Here is a 10,397-nt window from a genome sequence, read left to right as displayed (position 1 = left end):
TCCTCTCTTCCCCCCAGCAGCCTGTCTTCTGTGCAGGAAAGGCAGCATTTTACCTTTACATTCACAAAATGGTTCTTTAAACTTAATTTTTTTGTAAGACTTCTATTCAAAGTTTTCTCCATTTAAGAACAATCCCCCAAATGCACATCTTATTTTACACATAGGCACTGAAATCTGTTAAATTTAATCTTTATTTTGCAGAGGGAAACCCAACAGTGATTTTTACTTTTTAAACTCCTTTTCTATTTCTAGGAAACTTCAATGAAGCATTTTATGGTATGACGATAGTGCAATAGGAAGAACTTGTATTCAAGATGATTAGACAACCACTAACATAAGGCACTACTGAATTTCTCAACCCTACGGGCAACAGAAATGGCAGAGCAGATTTTAGGGAAATTTTACACATTAGTACATAAACAGTCTGTCAAGAAATCGCACCCTTCAGATGTCTGCCTCTGACAGTCTTCAAGACATTAAAAAAATCATAAATGTGATTTGCAATAGAGACATTTACTAGCCTTAATATACAGAGACTGTCATCACTAGGCAAATCCAGGAATGTCAAGTGAAGATTATTAGTCTGAAATACCCATGCAGCAGACTGGTACGTGTGGCTGTATGTAACCCAAAAAGTCATGAACTTCTCTTCTCAATGACCTGTTTGATCTTTAGCCCACAATCCCTTCTAGTATGGCCCTACATGCTTTGACAATGTGTAGACATAACTGTAAAAAGGAAAAGCAGGGGTCTATGAAAAGGGTCAGTAAAACAAGAAAACTGAAGCTTTGTGGAATTTAACATGAAATATTGAAAGGAAGGAAGCATTGGCACAGAGAAGAAACTGAATTGAAAGAAGGAGTGAGGGAAGGAGAGAAGCATGACCAAAATAAAAGATCTGAAGATGAACAAAGAGTCTGAACCATGCTTGGAAAGAAAAAAGAGTTTCTCTTCACTGTATTCTTTGACTGATACGTGATTCCACAGCTTGTTTTATTTGGGTAAGTATGCCCAGGCAGTAGCTATCAAAAAGTGTGCAGAGGTTTGGTGAACTGACAGTCTCAGTCCAAATGTCTGCAGACAGACATTTAAATTACAAGAGTTCCAGGGTAAAACGAGAGACACCCTGGGGAAGGAGCCTAAATCACACTCCCAGATGTAGAGATGCTCTGTCTTTTGGCTATGCAGCTGCACTGGCTGCCTTGGAATCAGCATATCTGGGGCTGACTCTAAGGTCTCAGAAGCCATTGTTATCAAACTGGTACCTTTCAGGTCATTACAGTCAATAATTCCTTTTCAAGTATCAAAAAGAAAAGAAAACAAAGTGAGATGATTAAAAAGCCAATTAGCAGATCAAAGTATAAGAAGCTAAGTCATGGAGGGGAAAAAGAATGTATGTATGGTAATTTAGACAGTAAGAAAGATAATTAGAACAGGGTAGTGATAATGGGATAAACTGGGGATCAAAAACCATAGAGTTGATTGGAAAAAAAAAAAAGAGAAGAAAATTAAGGGAAGTTTTAATGACTCTTTGAATAAAACAATTAACCATATAAATATTAGAATGAAAGCTTGTCTAGAAACCACCCTGACCTCTTTGTAAGCAGTCACCCACAATTCTCAAAAAAGTATAGTTTTAATTCTTCTCCCTGAGAAGTATTTCAATGTCTCTGATGCAAATATCTTCTGGGATAGTGAGCTGAACATGGAAGACATAAGTGGAGCAGTGAATAGAGATTAGAGACATAAAGGCAGACTTCCCCACCTCATCCTTCCTCCTTATCTTTTTCATAATTTTAACTCCCTTTTTCAGCAAAGACGTCAGAGTTTTGATGTTGAAGTCCCAATTCACTTTCTAAACTTTGTTTCACTTGACTTCCTTCCAAATTCTTTTCTTGTCTACAGTTCTCACAGCTCTAGCTTTCTGATGAGGTTTGTTCTTGGCCAAACTTTCTTTCAGCCTTTTCTCCCTGTGTTGTGAGCACACATCCCCCCTCCTCGGCCCCGTGCCTGCCTGAACTCCTGCTCTTACCCCTGCTGTTGTCCATTTGATCAAAACATGCTACTCAGGAACTTACTGTAGATGGGGCAAAGAATGAGGGGAAACAGAAAAGCTTCTTTTTTTGTGAGGTTTCCAAAGACCACCCTTGAGCTTTGGCTCCAAATGCCTCACAGCATTGTGAGTCACAGATTCCTGTGTTCTTTGTCACAAAGTCCTGTGAGTCTTTAAACAGAAAAGCCCCTAACAGTTTGCACCCCATGGCTCTCTCAAAGCAACAACATGCTTACATAAATACTGTTTGGCTCTAACCCTTTCCATGTGGCTTATACCACACGAAGTTCACTTTCTTTGAAAGAGCCTGAACATGAGTGGGGGTAAGGATAAGTTTCAGTCTGTAAAGTATGAGTTAGACTTTTAGAGACAGCTGGGACTCAAGAGAGAATGAAGGGTTTGCAACTTAACAAGTAAGAGCAGGAAGGAACAGAGCTGCGAAGAAAAAGAAATAAATCAGAGGCATGGGTAGAAAAATAAACATCTCCTTTATATTACCTAAGGAGCTACTGAAGTAATTTCAGCAAAGGAATATTACAGTCACAGGACAAAGAACATGGTCATTAATGCCAGCATTGTGTCTTGTCAACAATACAGAAAATGAAAGGATCCTCTCTGAAGAGCAACTGGTAAAGATCAAAAAACATTCAACAGCAGATTCCCCCCAAGTGAATAATGTCAAACAGTACATCTCTTGAATGTTCACCTACTGCTTTGGTGATAAGCAGAGATAAAAGATGAAGATGCTGTACCTCTTTGACCTGAAGAAGCTCTGGGTAGCAACTCCCTATTTCCTCGCAAGTAGGCAGCATGAAGGAAAGGAACTACAAAGTAATACTTGCTATTTTATTCAGAGTATCTAGTTCTCTGATTAGTAACTCACTTCAGGAAATGGAAAGATGCAGTTGGACAAGAAGGTGATAAATGCCCAGCTTCAGGTCAAATTCTTCCTGCCTTCTCAAGCCACAGTAGCTATACTTGAGAAGATTGTGTCACTGACACATAGCTTTCTTTTCTCTCTGGAGGCAGTTCTCTTGTCAGCTTTTCTCCTTGTGGAAAGGAGAAGGACATATTTCTAATAGGAGGGAAGAAAAAATAAAAATAAAAATAAAAAGAAAAGAAAAAAAAGAAAAAGAAAAAGGGAAAGGGAAAGGGAAAGGGAAAGGGGAAGGGAAGGGAAGGGAAGGGAAGGGAAGGGAAAGGAAGGGAAGGGAAGGGAAGGGAAGGGAAAGGAAGGGAAGGGAAGGGAAGGGAAGGGAAAGGAAGGGAAGGGAAGGGAAGGGAAGGGAAAGGAAGGGAAGGGAAGGGAAGGGAAGGGAAAGGAAGGGAAGGGAAGGGAAGGGAAGGGAAAGGAAGGGAAGGGAAGGGAAGGGAAGGGAAAGGAAGGGAAGGGAAGGGAAGGGAAGGGAAAGGAAGGGAAGGGAAGGGAAGGGAAGGGAAAGGAAGGGAAGGGAAGGGAAGGGAAGGGAAAGGAAGGGAAGGGAAGGGAAGGGAAGGGAAAGGAAGGGAAGGGAAGGGAAGGGAAGGGAAAGGAAGGGAAGGGAAGGGAAGGGAAGGGAAAGGAAGGGAAGGGAAGGGAAGGGAAGGGAAAGGAAGGGAAGGGAAGGGAAGGGAAGGGAAAGGAAGGGAAGGGAAGGGAAGGGAAGGGAAAGGAAGGGAAGGGAAGGGAAGGGAAGGGAAAGGAAGGGAAGGGAAGGGAAGGGAAGGGAAAGGAAGGGAAGGGAAGGGAAGGGAAGGGAAAGGAAGGGAAGGGAAGGGAAGGGAAGGGAAAGGAAGGGAAGGGAAGGGAAGGGAAGGGAAAGGAAGGGAAGGGAAGGGAAGGGAAGGGAAAGGAAGGGAAGGGAAGGGAAGGGAAGGGAAAGGAAGGGAAGGGAAGGGAAGGGAAGGGAAAGGAAGGGAAGGGAAGGGAAGGGAAGGGAAAGGAAGGGAAGGGAAGGGAAGGGAAGGGAAAGGAAGGGAAGGGAAGGGAAGGGAAGGGAAAGGAAGGGAAGGGAAGGGAAGGGAAGGGAAAGGAAGGGAAGGGAAGGGAAGGGAAGGGAAAGGAAGGGAAGGGAAGGGAAGGGAAGGGAAGGAGAAAGGGGAAGGGGAAAGGGGAAGGGGAAAGGGAAATGGAAAGGGAAAGGGAAGGAAAAAGGGAAAGGGAAGGAAAAAGGGAAAGGGAAAGGGAAAGGGAAAGGGAAAGGAAAGGGGAAAAGGGAAAAGGGAAAAAAAGGGAAATTATCACGTGTATTCTCATTCACAACCTTCCCGTTTATTCCAGGTTAAAACCCACTGTACTGCTCTTAAATAGTGATTAATGATAATTCTGAGTCAGTCTATTGCTATGAGGAGACTGGGAAATAGCAATAAGAGAACTAACAAACACCAGAGGAGAGAGCTTTGGAGGTGGACAGTGGAAGAAGGGAGTAGGATACAGTTGGATGCTTCAGGGTTTTTGTTGCTCTGCTTAAGTATTTTTGTAGAAGATACGTGGTTTCAGATCTTGAACTTCATTCTTGTTTTACAGTACAACAGACGTGAGACATTCTCCCATTACATGACACCACACCTCATAACAAATTTGCTTAACATATATTAGGGTTGCTTATAAGACTTAACATTATTTCTGTTCTTTTCCAATTAGTTTGGATTTATCTCAGTTTTAGCCATCTTTAACATTTAGCCTAACACACTTATCTAGCCCTTTGTTATAATGAGAGAAGAGAGCAAAGCATGTCCAAGGGTGATTCATCCTGCCTGTCTTATATATCTGTCTTGCCGGAAGTAGCTGTATGGAAAATCATGTACTTGGTACTTGTAGTGAGGTTTTTGGGGAATGGAAGAAAGTATGGAAATAACATGACAGTTTTCTAGTTCACACAAACAACTCTTTGCCAGGGTTTTTCTTGGGCAAATTTACATGTGAATCAACACTTGGTCTTCAGTGTTTTCTTTGCTCTGTATTTTTTACAAGTGACCAAATCTCAGAATTATTGTCTGTGATATTTATATTTTTGCTCTTTGCTTTTTCTTCTTCATCTTCAGCTCTATTTTATCTTTATCTAAAGTTTTATTTTATATTAGCATGGGTTTCTATTGTATTCTGAAAACTCAGTTATAGTTAGTACCCCATATGTTTCCCATCCTTTAAAAATATTTTTTTTCCTGAAATAATTACCACCTTTGTTTACATTGATTTTGGTACATTTTCCCTCTTCCTTTGATGCCATGATGATTTTTTACCTTTTCTTTTATACACCTTTTATACCTTTTTACAACTTCTGTATTCTTGGTGGTTTCTAGCCTACATTCTTGGACTTGTTTCTTAAGCTAGGAGACTAAACATTTAGAAGTTTTGTAGTTAGGGATCAGTGTGCCCCAGACCCCAAGGTCGTCTCCAGAACGCATTCTGTAAACTAAGATAGAACCATCCAGGGGAAGGTTCCTTGGGGAGGAGGGGCTCACTCGAGCCTCTCATTGGGGAATCTTTGATAGATATGCTAATTAGTAAAACCTATAATGTTATACCAGATCTTTTGGGAGTGTGCATTATGGTGTGTATTTCAGTGCATTCGACCTGGACGTGTGCACCTAAGGATCCTTAAAATAAATACCAAGGTAAAATCCCTTTTTTCCTTCTAACTGTGTTTGACTCTTGATTTTAAGACCAGGAAAAGGCACCACCTTCACCTGGGCATATGGAGAAGTACAATAGAGTTTTGCCTCTGTGACATCAACACAACCAGAATTTCTCTAGCTTTCTCAATATGGTCCATGAAGAGAAAATTGGGATCTTCCTCTCACAGCTGCAATTAATCAAATAGAGCTTCCTTTTGGCAATTTGCAATGCTAACTTTCTTGCTTAAATTTTTCTTTTGAAAAATCTTGAAACCCACTAATAATGCATAAAAACTACCAGATATTTTCCAGAAAGTTTTGGTGGTTTGACTCATCCCCTCCATAAGATTATATTTCCTTCATGCAGATTCTGCAATCCTGAGTCATTCCCTCTCAAAACTCTCAGAGAAAAGGAGTTGTAGTGGATATTGACTCTCCCCGACTCTTGTTTGTCTAACGCAGCAGTTTGCATGCATTCATTGAAAAGAAGAGAACTCCAGCACTCAAAAAACAGGAGATGCAGAGTTAAGATGGAAGCCTAACTTTTAAGATTTTTTGCTGCTGTGAAGGGGCTTTATTTCATTACTTTGTTTGTGCATTTATTTTTGGAGAATGATGAGCTGTCCATTGTTTTACTTCATTATGAAAACTGAACTATTGTTGAGGAGCCCTAGAGTGTGGGATGGGCTCTTATTTGGTTTCCTAAAAGAAAACAAAATTAATTAAACTGTAACTCTTTCTCCTTGGTTTATGGCTTAAAAGATAGGGCCTTTTTATTGTTATGCATTCTCTAGTAATTATTACCACTTGTAGTATCCTGCAGACTAGAAACCGTGCCTTTAATAGAGCAGAGATGTTCAGTTCATATCCCCCAGTTATACCTTTCTATTGTAGCAAGGCTGTGATCTAAGTGCCCCTGGCATGATTGACAAACACATCACAAAGAATGCCTTAGAAGTGGAACAGTATAATTCAGCTTTGCTTAACGGCAGCAGGACACACATGATCATTTGCTTCATCTTGCAGCCCTGGATGCATTAGGCTGTGTTAAAATCCACATTGCTCAGATGAACCAAGCTCACCAACTGCTCTGGGTCAGTCCGTACATCTCACTACTGAATTGGAAGATCCTGTGGAAACTGTGTTAGAGGCTGAGAAAAAGCATTACATTTTCTTTACTGGGCCTGATGGCATAGAAAATGATTGATTTTCCCAGGACCATTCGGGCTGTGGTACTGGAAATCACAGCTGTCAGGGCTGGCCCTGGCTCTGCCCACCAGTATGGTTCAGCCAAAGGCATCTTGTTTTCTGAAGTGCTTAATGTTAACCTGGCTTAGGTTCTCATCTAAATTTCAGCTAATACTGTTTTTCTGTGCAGTTATTCTTAGTTCTTAAGTCTTGTAGAGAAACATACTGAGAACAACTCCTTATGCAAAGTCCTTAAATTCATACTTAATCTGATTGAGCAGATTTAGCATCAAAAGACAAAACCTGCCTGCACTTAGAATTGCACAAGTTTAAATTTAATCTCAAAAGTAAGGAATTGACAAATGGGCTTTGAACAACTTGAAGCTACGTATTTGTCCAGATCATCCTTGGACTCAGGAGAATGATGACTCAACGTGGAAAGGGCTTCTCAAGCATGAAGCCATAGAGATTAATTCTCTTTATTCTGTCCACTGCCAACAGCACAGAAAAAAAAAAAAAAAAGAAAAAACTTTGGGTCAAAAAACAGCTGGAAGAAAAATATACTGCCTTTCAAAAATAAATTTGTCATAACTTCAGGATATAAGTACATAAATAATTAGGCAAATAATTTGCAATTGTAATGTTAAAACTGCATGTGTATTTGAAGGCAGTTGCAGATGAAAGTGAGATAGTCTTATTCAATGCAGCCAACCCCCCAGAGAGACACAAAACTTTAAAATGTATGATTTAGGCCCTGTACTCACTATGAAATGACTAAAATTTATATGAGATCAAATTAATTGCTTCTATATCTAATATTACTCCTGTGAGCTGTAATATAGAATGGCATGCAACTGCTCATATACTGAAATACATGCTACTTTTTTGTAAAATCAGTTCTTAGGAAAGATTTCATTCATTCATTCATTCGTTAGTTAAAAAGTTAAAATAATGCAAGTATGTTAAATTTTACTATTATTAAAATTTCTTTGTATTGGGAAATTGTTTTTAAGAATTGCTATTACATTAATAAATTTTTATTAAACTCCTAGTTTAATATGACATTTTCCATATTTTTTACCAGATGATACATATCTGCTGTTTTTCTTTACTTTTCTTGAGTATATTGCTTTTCTTTTCACAGTGTAAAAAGAATTTTAATTTCAGATATGAAATAGATGTTTAAGATGTCATGTAAGATTTGCTTACACTTTTCAAGTTACTCTTTAAAGGTTTAATAATTGTGAGATAACATGAGAAGCAAATTATTACAGGTGTGTTAAAAATTCTTATCTGGGACATATCTTTATAAAATGGATCTTTCAGAAAAAAAAATCTTAGAAAACTTATTCCAGCATATTTAACAAAGCTACATAAATGATTTAATTGTTTTGGTGAAGATAGCAGACAATGAGTTACTGGTAAGTCCACAAATACAAATTTAAAATGCAAAAATCCATCTAAAGATGTGTAGAACTTTATTTTCCTCCAAACAGAGAGCATGGACACCACCCATGACTTAGCAGATGGGGTTTCATAATATATTTTACTGAACTTTGCTTTTTGATGTGAAAGAATGATATTTCCTTAATTCTGAACTGTCACTGAAGAATATCCATGGGTACTCTGTGAAAGTCTTACATAATGTGTTTTGAGGGGGGCAGTCTTTAGTGATTTGGGTGTCTGAAGCTATTTCTTAACGCTTCAGTTAACTAATTCTTCTAAATTCATGGGAGCTACACTGGATTGCTCAAAGGCTCCAGCAAGCTTTTATCAGGCTTGTGCATGACATCATATTTAAAACACTCTATATTTTACTGAAATAATATGTTGTAATTACAGTGGCAAGTTTGTTTCATAAAGATGTTAAATTTCCAGAAGTCTTAAGCACCCTCTTTTTTTTTTTTTTTTTTTTTTTTTTAATTACCTTGAAAAAGGGATTCTGAAATGTCTGGTATCTTTTAAACTTGTTTAATGTTATGCCATACTCTTCTACTACCATTACTCTATATCGTTTTTAAAAGCTGTAGCAACTTAATTGCTAAAGATCAGCTCTAAATTATGCCTGATTTATGCCATTTAGTCTTCTGGTCTTCTGATACTTTTGCTTTATTACCAAAACATTACCTGTTTCATCTAGTCTCATTCTAATGACCTTTGCATATTTCCTCAGGTAAAGACAAAGTTAAGCCTCCTCCTTGTATTGAAATGTATCTGCATTTAGAAAACACTTTAATGGCCTTCCTGCTAATTTTATGACTTGCTTCTTTAAGAAGAGAATTGAGATGTTATTATTGATGTTTTCATTTTTTTCCCTCTGAAAAATTGATTTTAATGTGGAGTCCTACTTAAAAATCAATGACACAACCTGACTCAGGGTTTGACACTTAAAATCTATACTATTCTCAGTGGACTTGAGTTTCATAAGCCTAGAATCTGAAGACATATAATACAAAAGGCAAAAATTCTCCCCTGGGGTAAAATGTCAACCGAGATATCATGCATCTTAACAAAGCAGTCTAATTGCCTCTGCTCCAACACAGAAGGAGCTTATATCCAGGTAAAAAAATATGTGTGAGTGTGTGTGTGTGTGCTTGCACGTTTGGAAATAATATCTATCAAATCCCCCAAAAGTTTGTTTATGAGTGACTTCTATACTTGTTTACACTTTGGAATCAGTTTATCTGTGACATATCACTCCCAGCATTGTCTCATGGTGATACTAGAAATAGTTGGAAGTTCACAAAAGAAGACAGATAAGCTATGATTAATTAAAAATAGGATTTAATTAAGAATATAGAGAAGATTAAATAGGTGGCCTGATATGGAAATTTCAAGGACAGGTTTTCAGTTCCCTGAGATCCTGGATCCATCTTCAGATAGGAGTAGCTGGAGTAGGAAAGAATGAGAAAAAGGGAAATAACCTAACAAAGTTTATTATGAACTTTGATGAGTTTATGGAAAGTATCTTGTGTTGACTCTGAAAGTTCCTTTTAATTTCACATTTCCATATCTCCCTCTGAGTTCTTCACAAGACCAATGACATTTAAAGGTACTTCAGTGATATTTAAAGGTATGAAATTCAAAAGCAATAAAAGCTAATATTTTTCTATCTTGTGCATATTTGGCTTCAAGGAACTGTTGCCAAAATTTTGCCAGAAGAAACTTTTATGCCAAAAATGTAGTTACTCTGGAACAGAAGTTGGCTGTTGGGAGCCACTGCAAAATTCTTCTTACATCTTGGAGCAGATACTACACCTTGTGTGTCAGAGTTTAAATCAGTATTGTGGTTTTTATAGTTTCTATGAGGCACCTTTGTTAAGGCCATCCCCAAAATAAAGTATTTGACTGTAATGATTTTGGATCTTACCTGCAGTGGTCAGGCCTTCTTCTTAGCTGCGAGACAATTGTTCACAATCATACATTCTTGTTGGAAAGCTTTACAGCTCTGTGGGTAGTACTGGTCTCTCATTAAATTATCAATTAAAAGTACAATTCAAAGTTAATAGTAAGGAAATTGATTTATGAATGTGTTGAATTGAATATACTGATGCAGACT

General features: G+C 38.2%; 1 long non-coding RNA gene across 1 annotated transcript in view; it reads left to right on the top strand.

The window, feature by feature from the left end:
• The window catches only part of LOC108445678, an 8,265-nt gene extending 5,103 nt beyond the window's left edge, over nucleotides 1-3,162 (top strand). The window contains exon 3 of the long non-coding RNA XR_001860626.1: nucleotides 253-3,162. This is a non-coding gene — a long non-coding RNA (uncharacterized LOC108445678). The remainder of the gene's footprint in view (nucleotides 1-252) is intronic.
• The last annotated feature ends 7,235 nt before the right edge of the window (nucleotides 3,163-10,397 follow it).

This window comes from Corvus brachyrhynchos, unplaced genomic scaffold (assembly GCF_000691975.1).
Source record: "Corvus brachyrhynchos isolate BGI_N302 unplaced genomic scaffold, ASM69197v1 scaffold302, whole genome shotgun sequence".
Classification (NCBI taxonomy): Eukaryota; Metazoa; Chordata; class Aves; order Passeriformes; family Corvidae; genus Corvus; species Corvus brachyrhynchos.
This window is presented reverse-complemented; position numbering and strand designations above follow the sequence as displayed.